At 44.5% G+C, this 26,732-nt stretch overlaps 1 protein-coding gene across 2 annotated transcripts in view; it reads right to left on the reverse strand.

Annotated features, from left to right (window-relative positions):
• Positions 1–26,732, reverse strand: part of LOC110509413 (serine/threonine-protein kinase PAK 3) — a 130,856-nt gene that overhangs the window by 90,525 nt on the left and 13,599 nt on the right. For both annotated transcript variants that reach the window (XM_036967363.1, XM_036967364.1), the window contains exon 2: positions 632–895. The gene's annotated coding sequence lies outside the window, so the exon portion shown is untranslated. The remainder of the gene's footprint in view (positions 1–631; positions 896–26,732) is intronic.

The following is a 26,732-nucleotide window of genomic DNA, read 5'->3' on the forward strand; positions in this document are numbered from 1 at the left end:
ATCACTCCCCATCCATCCCCAGCATCTACACCCCAGATCCATCCATCCCCAGCATCTACACCCCAGATCCATCACTCCCCATCCATCCCCAGCATCTACACCCCAGATCCATCCATCCCCAGCATCTACACCCCAGATCCATCCGCCATCCGTCTCACACCTCACCACCCAAAATAGCATTGCCTCTTTTTGTTACTGTGTTACCACTGCAGCTGCTGCTCTGCTACAGGGCTGGCTCGCGCCCACACGCACATCCACACACACATACACACACGGCCCTGACAAACGCAAATGATTCAGACTCTCACATCAACAAAGATGCTTTTTGTGAAACACAGGGGGTCCATAAAATCCAGGGAAGGATGGAGGGGACGGGGGTTGATAACATTGAGCTGGCCAGTAACGACATTTAAAACCAATCCACTGATGCAGGCATCCAATCTCTCTCTCTCTCTCCCTCTCACAGTGATAGGTAGATCAACACAGCTGCCGCCCCCCCCCCCCCCTCCTCCTTCTCTCCAGCAGGGCAGAATGCAGGGAGGAAGAGAAAGAAGGCTACAAAGCACCCCCCACAGAACCCCCCTCCCTCTGCCATCCACATCCTCTATTGCAAACACAGACAAGGGATTACCTGAAATATGTCTTGACATTCTCTTGTTCGGTGTGTCGACTTTGGATCCAGTGTTCTGGTAGGTTCATCCTCAAATATACAGTCCTATTGACAGTTTACGTGCAGGACTGCCATTCTCTTGTCAGACCGGTTCCTGACCCCAAACTCAGTCTTGTTTGGCAGGCTGGATTCTTCACTGGCCGCTTACTGTTTCCTAGCCCATGATGTCATCCGCCCTGCTCAGTCCATTGGCTGGGAGGGTACATGTTAATGAAGGCAGCAGCTCTGGGGGAGGAGGCAGAGAGGGAGAGAGGCAGACAGAGTTGTTCTTTTGTTTGACAGACAAAACCAGCTCAGCGAGAGAGAGGAGGAAGGTTGGATTATATTTCCATATCTTTTTTTCTAACACTCTCATGTCTGAATGACTAAAATATTTTCCTCTTTCTTATTTTGCTAGTTTTTACTTTAAATCTGTCTATTACACTTAAAATGTTAAAATGCTATCAAAGCGTAACAGAAACATAATATGCAGTTACAGTACCTACATACGCCTACCTTTCTCATGACACGAATTAGACCTTCATTGATTAACACTCAGTTGGTAATAGTTCCACAATATCAGGTTGCATTTCAAATGGTCTCAATATCATGCTGCATAAATGTGTTGACTGTTTGTTTTACAGTTCGTGGACCCTGCCAGTCTTGTGGTGGAATATAACCATAGTGGACTGTAGTTGTCCCCTAGACGGAGGTACATATGCAGGATCTTAATTTGATCACCCTGTTGCAGGATAACTTTCTTGCAATGCAGGAAATTTAAAATGTTTAAGGTTAAGGTTGAAAAAGGCTTCTGTAGTTTGTAATTTCCACTTAGATATTTCAGACTTGATTTTCCCTTACGAAAAATCTATAAACCCCTATAGAAATGTCCATATTTATAATCAATAATAATTCACATTTCAAGTCGCTCCAGGATTATTTTCCTGCTGTAGCAAACTGTCTCAAATTAAGATCCTACATCTATAGGTACAACTAGAATTTAAGGAAACACCAACAAAGTGTCTTAATAGGGCGTTGGGCCACCACCAGAACAGCTTCAATGTGTCTTTGCATAGATTCTACAAGTGTCTGGAACTCTATTGGAGGGACGCGACATCATTCTTCAGTGAGAAATTCCATCATTTGGTGTTTTGTTGATGGTGGTGGAAGCTTAACTAGACTCTGATGGATGGATGCCATTTAGCAAAATCACATTAGTGGAAACCAACACTGTTCTCAGGGCAGGCGTGGTTGTAGCTAGATATTTTTGAGTCGCGTTAGGGATCACTTTGGCATTTTAGCTAACCCTAACCCTAAAATGTTTCCTAACCTTAACCTACGTCTCCTAACCTGCCACGTTAATTCTCTTAACCTGCTGCGTAAGTTCTCCTAACATGCTACGAAAAGTCACTTCTGCTAGTCAAAACCATCAGACCTGCCCTGGGAGCAGTGTGAGTATCCTTGAATGTGATACAGTTGCTATTTATCCCTCTCTGGCTTCCTGGAGGGGCGGTGACGACAAACCACAGACTCACTTAATTTGCCCTAATTTTCCTATGATGTCATCTTTTTCCCCTTGCTCACCTGTGATTGGCTGGCTGTCTCAGCATCTGCTCAGATCTCAAGGCTATTTCTTCTGCCTGAGGTGGAGACCCATCTGAGGCATTCTGAATTATGGCTGGTTGTCGTGACAACCCATGTAATGTTGATTACTCGTTGGAGAATATGAACCTGTTCTTTGACAGTGTTCACTCAAATGTTCACTTAAATGGAGGACAGAGCCATGGAGGGGCACCTCTCCTCCTTCTGATCCTTACGGAAACCCCCACTAGTGGGACATAATAGAACCTATTTAGAGGATCGCCTTATCATTTATACTCATTATTGTGGACGTGAAGGAGAAATTATGATTTTGTCAAAATATTTTAATATCAGAATCCCAGAAATGTTGAGATGTCTCATAAGAACGAAGAATAATGATTCTAGAAAACAAAAACACTGCATGGTAAAATAGGCTGAGGTTTATATTTGACTTCACAATATGATGTCACATATAGGCTGCAGCGGGATAGATCCATACCTATATCCATGACTTACCAAAAGGGACTCTAAATATACTGAGAAGAGCATTTCTTTTCAAAGTCTGCTTCGTTTCTAAGGCCTTGGTGATTGATTTTTGTAGATAATTAAGGCAAATAGCTGAGAGCTTTCTATGGAGAATGAGCCCATTCATCCTACTAACACTGAGATACACAAACACAGGCAAAACACTGGTGACATCCTTTGCAACTCTTATATCCTGGTTATGTTGTTGCCTAATACTAAACTAACTGACTAGGTTCTGTTTTACAATGAGCTGTTTAGAAAGACTAAAGAGAGAGCTGATCCTGAGAGAATCTGAGGATACCAAAACCTATGTTTGATTTATATTTGACAGTACCATGCAGTCATTTATTTTAGTGCACCGAGGCAGAGAGATGAAGGGGGTTTAGTCTTTCCCCCTACAGTCTCAATGAAGGCTATTTTAAACTAAAAGCAGAAGTCAAGAAGAAAAAAAACCTATCAAACTAAACTGAAACTTAATTTACATATACTAACAGCAGGAAATAAAACAATCTTGCTCTCAACTACCAGGCATTGTACATGTTTTGTTGATACTTACTGTATACTGTGGGCACAAAGGTTATTAATGAAAATCGTACAGCCACTGTGAATTATAATAATAACACAGACAACATACCTCCTAGAGAAACTGCGAGAGACAGTAAAAAAATACTTTCATTACGGTATATGCAGGACAAGCCCCACTCAGTTGATTGTGCCTGAAACCAAAGTAATTATACTCTCATTGATCCAATTAGTAAGCTCTCATCACTCTCTCTCCTCATAGTCACCTCCTATAGCTAGATGTAACCAAACCCAGCACTGAGCCTGTGGTAATGAAATACAGACAGACAGGACAGACAGACAGACAGCCAGGACAGACAGGACAGACAGACAGACAGGCAGACAGGACAGTCAGTACTGTGATGCATTAGAATGATTTTGACCAAAGTGAGATGTGGTTAACTGACTTACAGTCTAAGAGAGGGTAAGTCTATGGGGGAAACATTAGCAGTACATTGCATGAGGAGTTGGGTACCTTTGAGAGATGACTGGTGATGAAACAGTTACCAGCTTGATTCCATACTAAGAAGACAAAGGTACTGTATACTTCAGCTGACAGCATGGAAGCAAACAAAGAGTTTTCCATGATGAAATAAAGTTTCAAATGTCAAGTTTTAATGTCACGTGCACAAGTACAGTGAAATGCCTTTCTTGTCAGCTCTAAACCCAACAATGCAGTAATCAATGTCAATGTAGTATTAAAAATAACATACTGTAGAAGAAAAACAATATGAAATAAAAATAACAGGAAACAGTAATTAGCTGTATACAGGGACAGTTCCAGGGTCAGTAGCTATATACAGGGACAGTTCCAGGGTCAGTAGCTATATACAGGGACAGTTCCAGGGTCAGTAACTATATACAGGGACAGTTCCAGGGTCAGTAGCTGTATACAGGGACAGTTCCAGGGTCAGTAGCTATATACAGGGACAGTTCCAGGGTCAGTAGCTATATACAGGGACAGTTCCAGGGTCAGTAACTATATACAGGGACAGTTCCAGGGTCAGTAGCTATATACAGGGTCAGTTCCAGGGTCAGTAACTATATACAGGGACAGTTCCAGGGTCAGTAGCTATATACAGGGACAGTTCCAGGGTCAGTAGCTATATACAGGGACAGTTCCAGGGTCAGTAGCTATATATAGGGACAGTTCCAGGGTCAGTAACTATATACAGGGTCAGTTCCAGGGTCAGTAGCTATATACAGGGTCAGTTCCAGGGTCAGTAGCTATATACAGGGACAGTCCCAGGGTCACTAGCTATATACAGGGACAGTTCCAGGGTCAGTAGCTACATGCAATGTAAATGTGTGTGCATGTTATGTATGTGAGTGTCAATGTGCGTGACTGTGTAAAGTCCTGTGAATGTGCATAGAGACAAAAAATATACATATAAAAAATAATTTACAATTTAAAATATGTACAGATAGTCTGCGTAGCCATTTGTTAGCTATTTAGCAGTCTTATGGCTTGGGTATAGAAGATGTTTAGGTATCAGGATAAGGTAAGATCCAGATGCAGACCATGTCGAATAAACAATGTTTATTACAGCAACAGGGGCAAAGGTACAGGACGGCAGGTAGGCTCAGGGTCAGGCAGAGTGGTCAGGCAGGCGGGCGGGCTCAGGGTAAGGACAGGCAAGGGTCAAACCCAGGAGGACGAGAAAATAAAGACTGGGGGAAAGTAGGAGCTGATACAAAAACGCTGGTTGACTTGACAGACAAGACGAACTGGCAACAGACAAACAGAGAACACCGGTACAAATACACAGGGGATAATGGGGAAGATGGGCGACACCTGGAGGGGGTGGAGACAATCACAAAGACAGGTGAAACCGATCAGGGTGTGACATCAGGAGCCTGTTGGTATCAGACTTGATTGCGGAAGCAGAGAAAACAGTCTATGACTTGGGTGGCTGGAGTCTTTAACAGTTGTCCCGGCCCTCCTTTACACAGTGTCAGAGTCTATCTAGAGGATAGCGAAGGAGTCAGGCGCAGGACACAGGTAAGAGTAAAACCACTGTGTTTACTCCATCCGAGAACGGAACAAAAATCCCGTTATAAAACAAATACAAAACAGGATACGAACTCCAACACACGAAAGACAATCACGCACAAAACAGAAAGGGAAACCAGAGGGTTAAATAAGGAACATAGTCATGAGATGGGAACCAGGTGTGTAAAACTTTTTGAGGACCCATGCCAAACCTTTTCAACCTCCTGAGGGTGAAGAGGCGCTGTCATGCCTTCTTCACTACTGTGTGTGGACCATTTTAAGTCCTTAATGATTTAGACCTCGAGGAACTTGAAGCTCTCATCCCACTCCACTGAAGCCCTGCTAATGTGGATGAGGGCGTGCTCGCCCTGCCAGGTCACTGACCACCTCCCTGTAGGATGTCTCATCGTCGCCGGTGATCAGGCCTACCACCATAGTGTCGTCAGCAAACTGATGGTGTTTGAGTCGTGCGTGGCCAAGCAGTCATGTGTGAACAGGGAGTACAGAAGGGGTCTAAGCACACACCCCTGTGGGGCCCCTATGTTGAGGGTCAGTGCGGCGGCGGGGAAGTTGCCTATCCTCACCATCTGGGGTCAGCCCGTCAGGAAGTACAGGATCCAGTTGCAGAGGGAGGTGTTCAGTCCCAGGGTCCTAAGCTTGGTGACGAGCTTGGAGGGGACAATGGTGTTGAACGCTGAGCTGTAGTCAGTGAACAGCATTCTCACATAGGTATTCCTCTTATCTAGGTGGGTGAGGGCAATGTGGAGTGGGTCTAGGGTGTCTGGGATGATGGAGTTGATGTGTGCCATAACTAGCCTCTCAAAGCACTTAATGATTACAGATGTGAGTTCTACAGGCCGGTAGTTATTGTGGCATGAAGACTTTTTGGGAAGTTCTTGGGAACAGGAATGATGGTAGTCATCTTAAACATGTTGGGATTACAGACTGGGACCAGGAGAGGTTGAAGATTATTGTGAATGTGCCTGCCTGCTGATCTACGCATGTTCTGAGTACGCGCCCTGGAATACTGTCCAGAGCCCGCGGCCTTGCGAGTGTTGACCTGATTAAAGACCTTACTGACGTCGACCTCAGAGAGCAAGATCACCCAGTCCTCTGGTTCGGTGGGGGGGCCTCACAAATGGCATAGTGTTGTTATTGTCGAAGCGTGCATATAATGCGTTGAGTTTGTCTGGTGGAGACGCATCGTTGGGCAGATCACGGCTTGGTCTTCCTTTGTAATCCATAATGGACTGAAGCCCCTGTCACATGTGACAGGTGTCGGAGCCTGTGGAATATGATTCCACTTTATTCCTATATTGCCCTTTTGATGACTCTGGTCGTAGAGGGACTTATTGTACTTGTTCCTGTCCTCAGCCATAGCCTCAGGGTTTTCTGCAATGGCAGTGGTATCCATTTTGTGTGTGGTATCCATTTTCTTTAGTTTGTATCCATTTTCTTTAGTTTAGCGCCAAACTCTGTGTTAATCCATGGCTTTTGATTGGGGAAGCAGCAAACCTTCACTGTGGGAACAACGTCGCTGACGCCGCGGACGTGTTTCCTTGTGAAGCTGGTGACAGAGGTGGAGTCTCGGAACATATTCCAATAAGCACTAGCAAAGCAAAGCAATCCTGTAGCAGAATAACTGATTCTGATGACCATTTCTCAACAGAGTGAGTCATAGGTACTTCCTGTTAGAGCTTCTGCTCGTAAACAGGAAACAGAGTTACAGAGTTATGATATAGAACAAGAACAATAATTTCTTGTTTATATTGTGCTCTGTGAAATATGATAGCTACAAAGACAATACGTGCTAAACCTATTACCATCTCAGTATACACTGCGTACAAAATGAGGACTGTTCTTCACTCTAACAGTGAAGACATGACATATGACAGACAATATGGGCATTGCTCTAACAGCATATTAACAACACAAATCTCCCCTGGTGGTGAGCAAGACAGAGCCGCCCAAATATGCAGCATATAAAATCATACCACAAAAAACAAATACATTCATTTTTTTTATTTTTTTATTGCGTATGGAACATACTGTAATGTTCACATCACATTCATGGGAGATGTCGTGACCAAACCAATTTCCTCCCATCTTTGACAATAGTGATTAAATGTGAGACTAAAGAGACTGGCCTGAACTTCAGAATGACTGCTGACCCCTCACAGCATGGTGTGTTACAGCAGGACACACACTGGATCTAGTCCTCCGCCACGTACAGCTCTGTAACCCAAATGATTCACTGTTATGACTAACTGATTCCAATACAGGCCTGATCCAACTGATTTGCCATTATGACTAAATTATTCCAATACAGCCCTGATCCAACTGATTTGCAATTATGAGTAAATCATTCCAATATAGCCCTGATCCAACTGATTCACCATTATGACTAAATTATTTCAATACAGCGCTGATCCAACTAATTCACCATTATGACTAAATGATTCCAATACAGCCCTATACTACGAGTTGATATTCACATAATATTAAGGAATTCCCCTCGACCACGCCCACAAATTGGGAGAAACAAACATTCTTTCCTATTGACCCCCATTGTAAAAGAGCCAACTCCGTTGTAGATTTTTTGTTATACAAAAATAACAAAATATTTTGAAAAGCTGCTGTGTCGTTCATTGTAACCAGGTAAAATATCCCGGCCTATGGTTCGCAATGGTCCCACGTAGGGAAATAGAGCTTGCGAGAAGAAGCCCTGTGCCTTCAGGCTATTCTGTGTGGGAGAGTGAGAAATGGGACCCGGTGTCCAAGTAGGCTACGTAGCTATGTGTGGAAAACATTTCATCACAGGTAAGACATTTAACTTGTTTACTATAGTCTGTTTGTAACTCCACTCACTACTTGTGAGTATAGTCTGATTATTTGTGTTGTTGGTCTTGGCTAGCTTAATGTTCCGGTTAGCTAGCTAGCACTCACTCACGTGGCTGCTAGGAAATCAAATAAAATTGTACTGCTCATATACACATATTTAGCAAATGTTATTGCTGGTGTTACGAAATGCTTGCGTTTCCAGCTCCAACTGTGCAGTAGTATCTACCAATTCACAACAATACACACCAATCTAAAAGTAAAAGAATGGAATTAAGAAATATAAATATTAGGAGTGGAGTGGCATTGACTAGAATACAGTAAAATACAGTATATACATATGAAATTAGTAAAACAGTATGTAGACATTATTATAGTGACCAGTGTTCCATTATTAAAGGCACTAGTGTTCCATTATTAAAGGGACGAGTGTTCAATTTGTGGCAGGGAGAGGTGAGGGGAGTGGCTATTGAAGGGAGAAATCTTGCAGCCCGCTGGCTCCACCCCCGAGCCTTGGCTTGAGGACCCAAATTTTAGGATTACCCCTGGAGATCGGAACAGACAATGAGAACAGATTGTGGACTGTGAAATGGTTGGTGACTTCCCCCCTTTTCCCCAGTGTACAAAACTCCCTAATATACTTCCCATTTGACCCCATGAGCAATGGGCCAACCTGCTAACACCCTTCCTCCGCAGCACAGAAGACCTACCAGGATCTGACGGCTGACTAGGCGATGCATTACGAGGGTCTGAAAAAGGAAATCCTGCGCCGGTATGGTTACATCCTGATTAGCTGGGCACAAAGATTCCATGATTGAGCATATGATCCTACAGCGTCTCTCCGATCACAAATCCATGATCTAATTAGGCTGGCCAAGAGCTGGCTTACTGCTGAACCACTGACGCCCACACCCATCGAGAAAGTGGTCATAGATAAATATGCTCTCTCCCATTAAAAGCTAAAAAGTTAGCAAGCCAAGCTAACCTGCAGAGTGCAGATCAGCTGTTGGAACTGGTGGAAGGACAACATGTGGCTTTGGAGGTCCTGCGTAGTGGACAACCACGGAAGGCGGAACCCTCCACTCGCCCAAAAGAGAAACAAAGGGTGGAGAACCACGCCAGGACCCCGGCCAAGGATGGGGGGACACCAACAGCCAGCTCCCCGAGACAATGCCCCTTCCTGAACCTGGACAGCAGGAAATGCTACGAGTGTGGCGAACCTGGAACTGTCCAAACCACAATGTCCCGATGCCTTCGGCCTCAGCCAATGAGGTAGCCACCGGGCATCGCTGCGGCTTGCTGATGGCATGGTCCTTCCCCTGTCACCCCGGTAATAGCCATTTCCCTATGTTCCGCCAACTGTGGACCAGTATGTCCGGAGACTTGGGGAACCGAGGGAAACAGAAGGGAGGAGGAAGCTGGAGAGGTGGGAGGGACACCAGAAGGAGGGATACCCGGATGTGTGGATTCCAGGAAGTGGACCCCGGGCGTCAACAGAATTCCTCTCGGAGGGTGACTCGGGTGAAGCCAGACTGGAGGGAGAGGTGGCAAGTCTGGAAGGATCCCAACTTGGCCAACGCTCTCCAACAGGTGACCATGGTGGACAGAAAGCCCAAGGAGGGGGTATGTCAAAACCATTTTTCTATAAAGAAGATGTTGCTGTTTCAGGTCGTGAAGAAGAATGACGAATGTATGGAGTTTTTGGTTCCCCGTTCCTTTGTACCATCTGTCCTGCAGTTGGCGCACTCCCACCTTCTTGAGGTTCACCTAGGTGTGGAGAAGACCTTAGACATGATTAAGGCACGATTTTACTGGCTTTGGGGTGAAGGGAGCAGTGGAAGGTTACTGCCGCAGTTGCCCAGAATGACAGCTTTCGTAGCCCCTTCATTCCCTTCATTCCCCTACCCATTATTTCAGTCCCTTTCAGCAGGATCTCAATGGACATGGTGGGAGCTCTACCCAAGAGCAACCAAGGGCACCAATACATCCTGGTGATTCTCGATTATGCCACTAGGTACCACTAGGTACCGGAAGCTATTCCCCTGCGAACCCTGAAGCAGATGCTAAAGAAGGTAATGGAGGCGGACTGAAAGAATTGGGACGAGCTGCTACCCTACTTGATGTTCTCGATCCGAGAAGTGCCCCAAGCTTCAACAGGATTCTCTCCCTTTGAACTCTTGTCTCGGAGACAACCCCGAGGACTGTTGGACGTGGCTAAAGAAGCCTAGGAACAGCAACCGTCACCCCACCGAACCATGGTGGAGCACGTGGAAGACATGAGAGACCGGATGACAACCCTGTGGCCCCTGGTATGGGAACACAACAGAGGGGCACAACGAAGAGACTTCCAGCCAGGAGATAAAGTGTTGGTGTTGGTCCCCACCTCAGAATGTACGTTTTTGGTCCGATGGTATGGGCCATACGAAGTCCTTGAGAAGGTGGGTGAAGTTAACTATAGGGTCAGACAGCCGGGATGTAGGCATCTGACCCAGATTTAGCATGGGAATTTGCTAAAGAAATGGAATGCATGTGATGTACTCTACTCTATTTCCCCGAAGAAGGCTACCACAGAGACCAAGCCGGCGGAGGTGCCACTGGGGGAGCAGCTGAGCCAAGCACAGAAGCAGGGAGTTGGTCGGCCGGAACCAGGATGTGTTCTCCAGTGAAACCAGGACACACCGATCTGGTACAGCACAGCATCATCACCGAACCCAGGAAAAAGGTGAAGTTGAGACCCTACCGTATACCAGAAGCAAGGAGAGAGGATGTCAGGACCGAGGTAAAAATGGTGTTGAAAACTGATAGAATCGAAGAGTTGAATGAGTGAGTGGTGCAGCCCCATAGTGTTGGTGCCGAAACCAGAGGGCACCATTCACTTCTATAATGATTTTAGAAAGATCAATTAAATCTCAAAGCTCGCTGCCTACCCCATGCCCGAATTGATAAATGAATCGAACGACTAGGGACCACCCAATTTATCAGTACGCTCGACCTGACTAAGGATTATTGGCATGTGCCCTTAGCTTCCAAGGCATGGGAGAAAACTGTTTTCGACACTCCTGGCGGGTTGTGCCATCACAAGAAGTTGCCCTTTGGGCTGCACGGGGCCTTCATCGATGATATTGTAATCCATAGGAGCGAGTGGGAGACACATCTAAAACCAGGTGAGTGCGGTACTGCAGGCCTTATGGGAGGCGGGGCTAACAGCGAACCCAAAGAAATGTCGGCTCGGCCTGGGGGAGGCTGAGTACCTGGGGTACACGATCGGGAGGGGATGTGTCAAACTCCAGGTGAAGAAAGTGGAGGCGATTTGGGACTGGCCCCATCCCCTCACCAAGAAGCATGTTTGTGGGGTTGACTAGTTACTACCAGAGATTTATTCCCCACTTTGACTCCCTAGCCAGCTCCCTGACAGATCTGCCCAGGAGCCGTCTGCCCGCCCAGGTGATGTGGACCGAGGAGACGGAGAAAGCCTTCCAGGACCTAACTGGGGCACTGTGTTCTGAAACAGGGGTGGGACACGTCCTATCACAGCTACAAGAAGGTGAGGAACACCCAGTCATGTACATTAGCCAGAAGCTGAAGCCACGGGAACTAAGATGTTCCACAGTGGAGAAAGAATGTCTAGCAATCAAGTGGGCACTGTCGTCCACAGATCTGGTACAGCCCTTGGAAATGCCGATGCCCTCTCCAGGAGGGATGCTCTAAGGAGCTGGACCCTGAGGGGTGTGGCAGACGGTAGGGAGAGGTGAGGGGAGTGGTTATTGAAGGGAGATATCTTGCAGCCCGCTGGCTCTACCCTACAGTCTTGTATGGACTTCCTGCCCCAACGAGGTGAGCCTTTAGATCATTAAGCCAGGGAGTACTTGGGGATAAAAGAGGAAGTGGCCTGCACAAAGGGGCAGAGAATGAAGAGGGAAGCATGTGTTGCGAAGAGTGTGAGAAGAGAGAAATATCTGTGTGATTACCTGTGGTGACCTGGACTGTATGATTACCTCCACTGTGTACCGAAACCGGTTTCCTGAGGACCCAAGTTTTAGGATTACCCCTGGAGATCGGAACAGACAATGAGAACAGATTGTGGACTGTGAAATGGTTGGTGACTTCCCCCCTTTTCCCCAGTGTGCAAAACTCCCTAATAAACTCCCCATTTGCCTTCTAGTTGTGCTCCTTGTGTGTGTTAGGTTGTTGACATGGAACCCCCACACCCTTGAACCTGCTACACATTATTAAAGGGACCGGTGTTCCATTATTAAAGGGACCGGTGTTCCATTATTAAAGGGACCGGTGTTCCATTATTAAAGGGACCGGTGTTCCATTTTTAAAGGGACCGGTGTTCCATTATTAAAGGGACCGGTGTTCCATTTTTAAAGGGACCGGTGTTCCATTTTTAAAGGGACCGGTGTTTCATTTTTAAAGGGACCGGTGTTCCATTTTTAAAGGGACCGGTGTTCCATTATTAAAGGGACCGGTGTTCCATTATTAAAGGGACCGGTGTTCCATTATTAAAGGGACCGGTGTTCCATTATTAAAGGGACCGGTGTTCCATTATTAAAGGGACCGGTGTTCCATTATTAAAGGGACCGGTGTTCCATTATTAAAGGGACCGGTGTTCCATTATTAAAGGGACCGGTGTTCCATTATTAAAGGGACCGGTGTTCCATTTTTAAAGGGACCGGTGTTCCATTTTTAAAGGGACCGGTGTTCCATTTTTAAAGGGACCAGTGTTCCATTTTAAAGGGACTAGTGTTCCATTATTAAAGTGTTCCAGTGATTCCATGTCTATGTACATAGGGCATCAGCCTCTAAGGTGCAGGGTTCAGTAACCGGGTGGAAGCTGGCTAGTGATGGCTAGAAGCTGTTTTCCAGTCTCTCTGTCCCAGCTTTTATGCACTTGTACTGACCTCGCCTTCTGGATGGTAGCGGGGTGAACAGGCTGTGGCTCAGGTGGTTGATGTATTTGATGATCTTTTTGGCCTTCCTGTGACATCGGGTGCTGTAGGTGTCGTGGAGGGCAGGCAGTGTGCCCCGGTGATGCGTTGCACAGACTGCACCGCCCTCAGGAGAGCCCTGCGGTTGCGGTCGGTGCAGTTGCCGTACAAAGTGGAAGTAGCGCCGACATGAAAAGAAGCATGAGGGAAGCCCTACAATATTACGTTTTTTGAAGTAATGAGAAAGCTTGGGGGCAGGCAAAGTAATCTTTAGACATGTACTTTTTTTAAATATAGTTTTGTAATTGACTAAAACAAGCAGACAACAAGAAAATTGTGTTTGAAAAAGGTCACGTTTTTGCTGTGAGCCAATGGGGTAACCTAGGTAACCACAGGTTGTTTTCCCCACAGGCGGGCAGGGCTGCGACCTTCTATCCAATATCGACTAGAACTATAACCTAACTGATTTTCCATTATGACTAAATGATTCCAATACAGCCCTGATCCAACTGATTTGCCATTATTCTGCCACATGAATGCTGTGAGGTATTAGGCCCTATCCATTGAGATGTAATACTCTCATCTCATTTCTATTGGTATATATCTGCGAAGCCCTGAGGACATGATGAAGCAGCAGACCAGTGCTAGTTGAGACACAGCGTCTGGTGAAAGTGAGTGGTGAAAGCTGTGGTCGTGGAGCCGACAGGTTAGAGGTCAGCCTGCTGCAGACATTATCAGGGGGATGATTTATCTGCATAACCGAGCTGCTTATCAGGTTTATGTAATGAAACCTATAAATATCCTCTATAAGACAGAGTAGTGAGCTAATCTCCCTCTGTGGTGACAGTAAGTAATGAGCACTAGTCAGCTCTCTGGAATTGACCCTCTCTACAAGATCTACGAGTCACCAGGGCATTCTCTGCCAGCAGCCTCCACAACCTCCACTGCCTAAAGTAAAGACACCACTGCCAAATCCACAGCAGTCACACAGCAGCCAAAAACGCAGTGCCAGAACACTGCCAACAGCCCAAACCACAGTCACCAGGCTACAGTGCATGAGGGATGACATCATGACAACACTGAGTGAGGGGGTCGTTGAGTCCGTGTTAGAGGAGGAGTCAGAGGAGAAGCCCACAGCTCTAACAACACTAGACTGGAACAGGGTTCATCATGGGGCTCATAACACCACCAAAAGCAAAGTGACCTGAACATCTGGAGGATGAACAGCCCTCATGCTGTACGTTCTCTCTACTGTTCACCCAAACTAGGATTATTTACTGGATTCATTTTAAACTCAGAAAAAAAACATTGACATCGTTCTGTTTTCTCAATTACATTTAATTCAGCATTGAAAAAAAGCTGCAAGTTTAGGTTTGTTCTACCTGAGTGAGTCTGACCGCAAGTCAGAGACCACTATGACGACACACCAAATGTGTTTGATGGATCCTTTTTGTCTTCTTCTAATACCTCTTAAGGGGAAAGTTATCCAAAAATGACTGAAAGTAATCAGATTACGTTACTGAGTTTGGGTAATCAAAAAGTTACATTATTAATTACAATTGTGGACAGTAACAAATTACATTTAGCAAGTTACATTTTAGACATTTAGCAGACGCTCTTATCCAGAGCATATTACAGGAGCAATTAGGGTTAAGTGCCTTGCTCAGGGGCACATTGGCAGATTTTTCACCTAGTCGGCTCAGGGATTCAGACCATCGACCTTTCAGTTACTGGCCCAACTCTATTAACCCCTAGGTAACCTACCCAACCCCGAATCTAGCCATAGCTAAAACCACAGGTTTGTTATGGTAACACCTCTGCTGCTTCTGCTCACTAGGCAAGCATATTATCATCAGAAGGGTTGTAATTATAGTGTGGTGTAGTGTAGGGTAATGTACACACTTGGAAAAAAGGTGCTATCTACAATCTAAAAGGTTTTTTGGCTGTCCCCATAAGATAACCCTTTGAAGAACCCTGCTTGGTTCCAGGTAGAAACCTTTTGGTTCCATTTAAAACCATTTCCACAGAGGATTCTACATGGTATAGTGTAGTGCAGTGCAGTGTTCTGTAGTATAGTGTTTAGCGTAGTATTGTGTAGCACAGTGTAGTTCGGTGTAGTCCAGCCTAGTGTAGTGTAGTATCGTGTGATGTAGTATAGTGCAGTATAGTGTAGTGTAGTTTAGTGTAGAGTAGTGCAGTGCATTATACAATGGGTGGTTCTAATCTTGAATACTGATTGGTTAAAATCACATTCCAGCCAGTGTTTATTCAACAAGTTACCACCTGCTAAATCTATGACGTTAAAATGCCTATTTACTCTGTTTCATCTGACTGCACAATCCACTGTATCATCAGCCCAGCCAACCAATTTATAAACTACATTTATAATCTCCACTGTAAAAAGCATTTAGACATTATCTCATATTTCTTTTAGACTAACATTTAATTTTTAACAGCAGAGATTTGTATAAACTTGCTTTCTGTCTGTCACGGCCGACAAAAGAAGAGGACCAAAGTGCAGCGTGGTGAGCGTACATTTCTCCTTTTATTTAAAATGTCGCCAACAAAACAAGAAACGAAATACAACTGTGACGCTTACAGGGCTAAGTGCCACTAACAAAGTTAACTACCCACACTGAAAGGAGGGGAAAAAAAGGGCTACCTAAGTATGATTCCTAATCAGAGACAACGATAGACAGCTGTCCCTGATTGAGAACCATACCCAGCCAAAACATAGAAATAAAGAAACATAGAAAACAAAAAATAGAATGCCCACCCCACATCACACACTGACCTAACCAAATAGAGAAATAAAACGGCTCTCTAAATAAATAAATAAAACGGCTCTCTGCAACATTGTTTCAAAATTCAAATTCAATCTCCAGCTGTCCCATAGTAATGAACGTGTCGGGAATCGGGACGAGACAGACAGGCAGGCAGGTAGCGTTTCTAAACCAGTCGAAATCATGAATAAACTGGCATAATTTTTATGGATATATACAAAGAAACGTCATTTGAAAAAAGGTCAAATGAAAGGAAGTGCAGCTAGTTTGCAGTCTTTCCAGCTTCAGTTTGAAGTGATTGTGTTAGCTGTGTTGTTGGCTAGCTCCTCTGAACAACAGTGTCCTGACGAGTGAGCATTTTTTGTGCCAGGCGAAATTGCGCCTAATTAGCTCATTGATATGGATGTATTCAAATAAATGTCTCTAGAAAACAGCTTAAACAAACGCAAATGATACTTTGCTGTTATTCTGGCTGCACTTTTTGACATAACTGTAAGTTAGCCGTAGTTGGCTAGCCAGCAAGCAAGGGATAAGAACGTTGCCAGCCAGTACGACAATGGAATACTTAAAACAAACGACTGGGTCGCGTCCATAGATACAAACAAACCGATAGAACGAACGACCAGCCGGCTTCGGTAGCACCCCTAGATTTTTCATGACAATATGTCAGTCATTATTTGAATATGTTGGTAACCCATTGTATAAAAGTGATAATGCCCTCGAAGTTGGTTGTTTGGAGATATTGGCACGTTTTGTCGGCACTTGACTTCGTCTCGGTCCTAACAACACCCTAGCCAGTATATCCTCTAAACACCGGCTTCTCGGGCATTATCACTTAGTGTACTATAGTGTAGTATAGTGTAGTGCAGTGTAGTGTAGTCTAGTTTAGTGTGGTGTAGTATCATACAGTGAAGTTTAGTGCCGTGAAGTTTAGTGTAGTGTAGTATAGTGTAGGTTGGTATAGTGTGGTATAGTGTAGTATAGTGCAGTGCAGTTTTGTGTAGTGTAGTGTAGTGTGGTATAGTATACTGTAGTATACTGTAGTGTAGTGTAGCATAGTATATTATAGTATAGTGTAGTATGTAGTGTAGTGGATGCTGAGGAAGCACTGCACCGCTGCTTAAATACAAGAGCCTGTACTGTGATAGGACTATTAAATAGGTGTTACAGGGGTAATGTAGTGACAATTATGTGAGCAATAATAGAATTTTGCCTGTTGGGTATATAGTGCTGCTGGTGGAAAGCAAGGCACTGCTGTGGTACAGAACTATACTCCCACTACCGCTACCCCAGGCACTAGCCTCGCCCTGATCCACTGCGACCTGCATTTAGCTGTCCGGGGGAAAACCTGCTTTGCTCTGCGATGGTGTGTGTGAAAATATCAACCCTCGCTGCGGGGTACTCAAGGATTTCCCCAGTTATTCTGGAGGAGGAGCTCTGCTAACAAAGCCTGCTGATGTTATGTAAAACTAATCCCTCTGGATTATTAACTTTGCTGGGACAAAATACTATCACAGTATTCTAAAAACCAATGAAAATATGATGGTTATATTTAGGCTACACTATGAATCTGTTATTGAATTGTTCAATACTAAGTTGTAGTTGTTTTTTCAATGTTTCTACATAATACATAACACTCTGTAGTATAGTTTAGTGTAGTATAATATATTATAAACTCAGTGATTCGAGCCCTGAATGCTGATTGGCTGACAGGTGTGGTATATCAGACCGTGTATAGTGTAGTATAGTATATTATAAACTGGGTGGTTCAAGCCCTGAATGCTGATTGGCTGACAGGCGTGGTATATTAGACCGTATACCACGGGTATGACAAATAATGTATTTTACTGCTCTAATTACATTGGTAACCAGTTAATAATAGCAATAAGGCACCTCTGGAGTTTGTGATATATGGCCAATATACCACGGCTAAGGGCTGTACTTAGCAGTTGATTGTAATGGGGTAATATTGCAGTCCAGCAGATCATCAGGTCCCAAGTGTCTCACCTTCTTATAGCCTCTACAGGAAAGGAGAATGATGGGAAGTACAATTAATGAAGAGCATAGTGGGTTTAATGTATTGCAGGTTACTACTATCTACATCTTATTGGGTAGGGTAATCTACTGCCTGTGCCCTCTGCCAAGTGGAGTCAGCACACACTGTACTTCATTCTCAGACTTTCAGACTTAACATTGAACCATTTCAGATATAGACATGATCATTACTACACAAACGTAATACAGAGACGTGTGATAAAGGGGTCAAGGTTTTAACAGCCAGACCTACGTTAGTATTGCAGAACAAGGGGCTGTGTACATATTATTCTAACTGTCACGCCCTGACCATAGATTGCTTTGTATGTTTCTATGTTTTGTTTGGTCAGGGTGTGATCTGAGTGGGCATTCTATGTTATGTGTCTAGTTTGTCTGTTTCTGTGTTTGGCCTGATATGGTTCTCAATCAGAGGCAGGTGTTAGTCATTGTCTCTGATTGGGAACCATATTTAGGTAGCCTGTTGGGTGTTGGGGTTTGTGGGTGATGGTTCCTGTCTTTGTGTTTGTTACACCAGATAGGGCTGTCTTCGGTTTTTCTTGTTTTTTGTATATTGTTCTATTTTCATCTTTATTAAAGATGTATCACAATAACCACGCTGCCTTTCGGTCCTCCTCTCCTTCAACAGAAGAATCCTGTTACACTAACTTTGAATGTACTATGCATGTGGTACAAATCATATTCTTACAGATAGTATATGTGTGTGCATGTCTTCAAACTGATATGATTACATACATTACCCCCGCCTGTCGGCCCAGCCCAACACGAGGACGGAGGGGGGGCTCCTTGACAGAGCCCAATGTTTTAACCATGAGACGCAAACACTGTGTCATTGCTGTGTCATTTCTCAAACCAGAGCTATTCGGACTTATTCTTCTCGATATCTCCGGATTTCTACCACAAGCTCTGAACCTATTTTTTTATTATTTTTAAACATTTTTGTTGATATTTTTCAATATATTTTTTCCACCTGGAATTATAGCAGCTAACGACCCCTGAATGCACAGCCGCTAATCTGCGGCCTGCTAGCTATCTAAAGCACATTGGACTGCTGGCTTAAGAGGCTCTTCTGACATATTTCTTCGGCCAATTGGCCTGGTTTACCACACGGAGCCCTGCTGATCCGTCCGCTGATGTAACTGCACGAGGGGGGCACAACAGACTTTCCTCCATCTCGTCATCCCTCTAAGGCCTTTCTGTTAGCCTGCTATCCCCGTGCCGCTAACTGCTTGAAGCCACGCGCTGGACTTGTATGATCACCAGGCTACGCATGCCTTTTCCTAACGTCACCATGCCGTGTCGATTGCTGTTCTGGTTTGTAACTATTGTTTTATTTCACTGTAGACCCTCTAGCACTGCTCAACACGCTTCGGCTAACAATTTAGTTCCACCCCCCACACACGCAGTGACATCACCTGGTTTAAATGCTATTTCAAGAGACAATATCTCTTTCATTATCACTATATGCACAGGTTTACCCCCATTGTATTCACATCCTACTATACCTTTGTCTGTACACTATACACTATGAATCTATGCTATCGTGCCCAGAAATCTGCTCCTTTTACGCTCTGTTCTGAACGTACTAGGCGTCCAGTTCTGTTAGCCTTTAGCCGTACCCTTATCCTACTCCTCCTCTGTTCCTCTGGTGATGTAGAGGTTAATCCAGGCCCTGTAGTGTCTACCTCCACTCCCATCCCCCAGGCTCTCTCATTTGTTGACTTCTGCAACCGTAAAAGCCTTGGTTTCATGCATGTTAACATTAGAAGCCTCCTCTCTAAGTATGTTTTATTCACTGCTTTAGCACACTCCACCAATCCGGATGTCCTAGCCATGTCTGAATCCTGGCTTAGGAAGACCACCAAAAACCTTGACATTTCCATTCCTAACTATAACATTTTCCGACAAGATAGAACTGCCAAATGGGACGGTGTTGCAATTTACTGCAAAGATAACCTGCAGAGTTCTTCCACACAGCAAATGCGGGACGCTGGCACAGAGCACACCAGCCTGTGAATGCTCACTCGAGACACCGTGCACCCCATAACACGGTGCCTGACCAGTCACATGCTCCCCACAGTAAATCAACCTTTCCAGAAACAAGTCTCTCACCGTTGCCGCTTGCTATAGACCACCCTCTGCCCCCAGCTGTGCCCTCGACACCATATGTGATTTGAATGCCCCCCATCTATCTTCTGAGCTTGTGCTGCTAGGTGACCTAAAATGGGACATGCTTAACACCCCAGCCATCCTGCAGTCTAAGCTTGATGCCCTCAATCTCACACAATTTATCAATGAACCTACCAGATATAACCCCAAATCCGTAAACACGGACACCCTCATAGATATCATCCTAACTAACTCCAAATACACCTCTGCTGTTTTCAACCAAGATCTCAGCGATCACTGCCTCATTGCCTGCATCCGTAATGGGTCTGCGAGCAAACAACCACTCCTCATCACTGTCAAACGGTCCCTAAAACAATTCTGCGAGCAGGCCTTTCTAATCGACCTGGCCGGGGTATCCTGGAATGACATTGACCTCATTCCGACAGTAGGGAATGCCTGGCTATTCTTTAAAAGTGCCTTCCTCACCATCTTAAATAGGCATGCCCCATTCAGAAAATGTAGAACCAGGAATAGATACAGTGGGGCAAAAAAAGTATTTAGTCAGCCACCAATTGTGCAAGTTCTCCCACTTAATAAGATGAGAGAGGCCTGTAATTTTCATCATAGGTACACTTCAACTATGACAGACAAAATGAGAAAAAAAAATCCAGAAAATCACATTGTAGGATTTTTTATGAATTTATTTGCAAATTATGGTGGAAAATAAGTACTTGGTCAATAACAAAAGTTTATCTCAATACTTTGTTATATACCCTTTGTTGGCAATGACAGAGGTCAAACGTTTTCTGTAAGTCTTCACAAGGTTTTCACACACTGTTGCTGGTATTTTGGCCCATTCCTCCATGCATATCTCCTCTAGAGCAGTGATGTTTTGGGGCTGTTGCTGGGCAACACGGACTTTCAACTCCCTCCAAAGATTTTCTATGGGGTTGAGATCTGGAGACTGGCTAGGCCACTCCAGGACCTTGAAATGCTTCTTACGAAGCCACTCCTTCGTTGCCCGGGCGGTGTGTTTGGGATCATTGTCATGCTGAAAGACCCAGCCACGTTTCATCTTCAATGCCCTTGCTGATGGAAGGAGGTTTTCACTCAAAATATCACGATACATGGCCCCATTCATTCTTTCCTTTACACGGATCAGTCGTCCTGGTCCCTTTGCAGAAAAACAGCCCCAAAGCATGATGTTTCCACCCCCATGCTTCACAGTAGGTATGGAGTTCTTTGGATGCAACTCAGCATTCTTTGTCCTCCAAACACGACGAGTTGAGTTTTTACCAAAAAGTTATATTTTGGTTTCATCTGACCGTATGACATTCTCCCAATCTTCTTCTGGATTATCCAAATGCTCTCTAGCAAACTTCAGACGGGCCTGGACATGTACTAGCTTAAGCAGGGGAACACGTCTGGCACTGCAGGATTTGAGTCCCTGGCGGCGTAGTGTGTTACTGATGGTAGGCTTTGTTACTTTGGTCCCAGCTCTCTGCAGGTCATTCACTAGGTCCCCCCGTGTGGTTCTGTGATTTTTGCTCACCGTTCTTGGGATCATTTTGACCCCACGGGGTGAGATCTTGCGTGGAACCCCAGATCGAGGGAGATTATCAGTGGTCTTGTATGTCTTCCATTTCCTAATAATTGCTCCCACAGTTGATTTCTTCAAACCAAGCTGCTTACCTTTTGCAGATTCAGTCTTCCCAGCCTGGTGCAGGTCTACAATTTTGTTTCTGGTGTCCTTTGACAGCTCTTTGGTCTTGGCCATAGCGGAGTTTGGAGTGTGACTGTTTGATGTATTTTATACTGATAACAAGTTCAAACAGGTGCCATTAATACAGGTACGAGTGGAGGACAGAGGAGCCTCTTAAAGAAGAAGTTACAGGTCTGTGAGAGCCAGAAATCTTGCTTGTTTGTAGGTGACCAAATACTTATTTTCCACCATAATTTGCAAATAAATTCATTAAAAATCCTACAATGTGATTTTCTGGATTTTTTTCCTCATTTTGTCTGTCATAGTTGAAGTGTACCTATGATGAAAATTACAGGCCTCTCTCATCTTTTTAAGTGGGAGAACTTGCACAATTGGTGGCTGACTAAATACTTTTTTTGCCACACTGTATAGCCCTTGGTTCACTCCAGACCTGTCTGCCCTTGACCAGCACAAGAACATCCTGTGGCGTTCTGCATTAGCATCGAATAGCCCAAGTGATATGCAACTTTTCAGGGAAGTTAGGAACCACTATACACAGGCAGTTAGGAAAGCTAAGTCTAGCTTTTTTAAACAGAAATTTGCATCCTGCAGTACAAACTCAAAAAAGTTCTGGGACATGGAGAATAAGAGCACCTCATCCCAGCTACCCACTGCTCTGAGGCTAGGAAACACCTAGCCACCTGGCTACCCCTACCCCGGTCAACTGCCCGGCACCCTCCACAGCAACCCGCCCAAGCCCCCACCATTTCTCCTTCACCCATATCCAGATAGCTGATGTTCTGAATGAGCTGCAAAATCTGGACCCCTACAAATCAGCTGGGCAAGACTATCTTGACCCTCTCTTTCTTAAATTATCTGCCGAAATTGTTGTAACCCTATTACTAGCCTGTTCAACCTCTCTTTCGAATCGTCTGAGATTCCCAAAGATTGGAAAGCTGCCGCGGTCATCCCCCTCTTCAAAGGGGGAGGCACTCTAGATCCAAACTGCTAAAGACCTATATCTATCCTACCCTGCATCTCTAAGGTCTTCGAAAGCCAAGTTAACAAACAGATTACTGACCATTTTGAATCACATCGTACCTTCTCCGCTATGCAATCTGGTTTCCGAGCTGGTCGTGGGTGCACCTCAGCCACGCTCAAGGTCCTTAACGATATCATAACCGCCATCGATAAGAGACATTACTGTGCAGCTCTATTCATCGACCTGGCCAAGGCTTTCGACTGTCAATCACCACATTCTTATTGGCAGACTCAACAGCTGTGGTTTCTCAAATGATTGCCTCGCCTGGTTCACTTCTCTGATAGAGCTCATGTGTCAAATCGGAGGGCCTGTTGTTCGGACCTCTGGCAGTCTCTATGGGGGTGCCACAGGGTTCAATTCTCGGGCCGACTCTCTTCTCTGTATACATCAATGATGTCGCTCTTGCTGCTGGTGATTCTCTAATCCATCTCTACGCAGACGACACCATTCTGTATACTTCTGGCCCTTCTTTGGACACTGTGTTAACTAACCTCCAGACGAGCTTCAATGCCATACAACTCTCCTTCCGTGGCCTCCAACTGCTCTTAAACACAAATAAAACTAAATGCATGCTATTCAACCGATCATTGCCCGCCCATCCAGCATCACTACTCTGGACGGCTCTGACTTAGAATATGTGGATAACTACAAATACCTAGGTGTCTGGCTAGACTGTAAACTCTCCTTCCAGACTCACATTAAGCATCTCCAATCAAAATGTTAATCTAGAATCGGCTTCCTATTTCACAACAAAGCTTCCTTCACTCATGCTGCCAAACATACCTTCGTAAACTGACCATCCTACCGATCCTTGACTTCGGCGATGTCATCTATAAAATAGCCTCCAACACTCTACTCAGCAAACTGGATGTATTCTATCACAGTGCCATCCGTTTTGTCACCAAAGCCCCATATACTACCCACCACTGCGACCTGTACGCACGCTCTCGTTGGCTGGCCCTCGCTTCATACTCATCGCCAAACCCACTGGCTACAGGTTATATAAGTCTCTGCTAGGTAAAGCCCCGCTCTATCTCAGCTCGCTCGGTCACCATAGCAGCACCCACTCGTAGCACACGTTTCAGCAGGTATATCTCACTGGTCACCCCCAAAACCAATTCCTCCTTTGGTTGCCTTTCCTTCCAGTTCTCTGCTGCCACTGACTAGAACGAACTGCAAAAATCACTGAAGCTGGAGATTCCCATCTCCCTCACTAGCTTTAAGAACCAGCTGTCAGAGCAGCTCACAGATCACTGCACCTGTTCATAGCCCATCTGCATACAGCCCATCTATCTACCTCATTCCCATACTGTATTTATTTATTTTGCTCCTTTTGCTGAACAGTCTCTCTACTTGCACATCCATCTTTTGCACATCTACCTTTCCAGTGTTTAATTGCCATATTGTAATTACTTCGCCACCATGGCCTATTTATTTCCTTAACTTACCTCATTTGCACTCACTGTATATAGACTTTGTTTTCTTTTTCTACTGTATTATTGACTGGATGTTTTGTTTATTCCATGTGTAACTCTGTGTTGTTGTATGTGTCGAACTGCTATGCTTTATCTTGGCCAGTTCGCAGTTGTAAATGAGAACTTGATGGGGGAGGTGAGAAGGACTGCTAAGACCAGGTATTTGCAAGAGAGTGGCAGGTTGTATTTGAATGGGCGGGAGGACTATTTTCCTCACATAATAAAGACTCTTCTATCTTTAGGTTGGAGTGGAGCTTTGTGTTTCCGCCATGGCCAGTTAGATAGATGGATTGGTTAGATATCACTGAAACCCTTGATCATCTTGTAGCTCTCAGTGGAATGCTTTACACAGATAATACAGGGTTGGCTCACTCCCCTCTTCCTCATAGGATCCATGCCAGAGGCAGAATGACTGCGTTTACACAGGCAGACAAATTCTGATCTTTTTCACACTAATTGGTCTTTTGACCAATCAGAACAGCTCTAAAAAAGATCTGACGTGAAAATAACTGATGTGATTGGTCAAAAGACCAAGTAGTGGAAAAAAGATCAGAATTGGGCTGCCTGTGTAAACGCAGCCTATTAGACCTAGATGGAAGTGTGATGTAGAAGTCAGGAAACCAACATATTGTCACGCCTGCTCCCGCTCCCGCTTTCTGGCGCTCGAGGGCGCCAAGCTGCCCTTCATTACGAATACCTGTCGCCATCATTATATGCAGCTGCGCAATATTGGACTCACCTGGGCTCCATTACTTTGTTGATTGCCCTTCTATATCGGTCTGTTCTTCAGTTGGTTCCCCGTGTCAGCATTATTGTAGTTATGTCATTTTGTTCCCCCTGTCCAGACGCTGTTGTTGTTTTGGTTTGATGTCCGTTCTCCAGTAAATGTTCACTCCCTGTACTTGCTTCTCGTCTCCAGCATCGATCCTTACACATATACAGTATTTATAATTATAATCTGGGTGGTTCAAGCCCTGAATGCTGATTGGCTGAACAGCCATGGTATATCAGACAGTATACCATTGGTATGACTAAACAATTATTTTTACTACTCTAATTATGTTGGTAACCAGTTTATAATAGCAATAAGACACCTCTGGAGTTTGTGTTATATGGCCAATATACCACAGCTCAGGGCTGTATCCAGGCACTCCGTGCTGCACCTTGCCTAAGAACAGCTCTTAGCCGTGGTATATTGGCCATATACCACAAACCCCAGAGGTGTCTTATTGCTATTATAAACTGGTTACCAATGTAATTAGAGCAGTAAAAATAATTGTTTAGTCATACCAATGGTATACGGTCTGCCGAAATTAGCCAAAATCCAGATAACTTTTGAAAAACTGGGCCCTGGCAATTATAGGGTCAATCGAGTGAGACAGGAAAATTCATACATTAAACGGTGTGATTTGACTCAATGTTTCACTGGTCTAACCCAGGATGAGTAAATGGGTGGTTTGGTGACAGCAATATGACATTCAGCTCCATCTCACAACCATTTTGGAGTTAATCATAGAGACACAACTGATAAAGGTACTTCTCCACTCAACCAAATATAAGGCTGGCCGTAGCACAGATCTGAGAGGGGAGGTGGTTGGTGGGGTGGGAGAAAGACTGAATGTGAAATGTTTGGATCTATTCAATTGATGTAGAAACTACAGTATAATAACTATAACAAAATGACTATAATAACTAAATATAAATTTGTATTGACTATATCAATAATGGACATACTCTATATACAATCTACTCTATATACACACTGTATGCTCTATCTAGAAGCTGTACTTTACAGGCCAGCTGGTCTGAGGGATGTGGTCAGTGGCAGTCAGGGCTGGAGCCATCAGTCTATAGTCTATACAGTGGATTATGGGGGATAACATTTTAGTAGTTTGTCTTTAAAGCTTTAACACTCTATTTTAACACTACATATTAAATCACCAAACTGTAGTCTGGGTTTACCCATCTACAGTAACAGACAATGTTGTCACGCTGACATGTGACTGATACCCATGCTGCAGCCATGGTCACTAGCAGGGGAACCAAAATATCCTCTGTCAGTGTGTATGGGTATTGAAGAGATTACACACAAAGCATCAAATGAGGTCAGCGGGCCTCTGTCTCAGACACTCAATGACCCATATACAGTGCTTCAGAAAGTATTTCAACATTTTCCTGTGATACAGCCTGAATTCAAAAAGGATTCAATGTATTGTTTTTCGCACCCATCTACACACAATACCCCATAGTGAATGTGAAAACGTGTTTGTGGAAATGTATGCTAATTTCTTGAAAATGAAATACATAAATATCTAATTTACATAAGTAGTCACACCCCTGAGTCAATAGATATTAGAATCACCTTTGGCAGTGATTACAACTGTGAGTCTTTCTGGGTAAGTCCCTAAGAGCTTTGCACATCTGGGTTGTTCAATATTTGCACATTATTCTTTTTAAAATTCTTCACACTCTGTCAAGTTGGTTGTTGATC

This window comes from Oncorhynchus mykiss, chromosome Y, assembly GCF_013265735.2.
Source record: "Oncorhynchus mykiss isolate Arlee chromosome Y, USDA_OmykA_1.1, whole genome shotgun sequence".
NCBI lineage: Eukaryota > Metazoa > Chordata > Actinopteri > Salmoniformes > Salmonidae > Oncorhynchus > Oncorhynchus mykiss.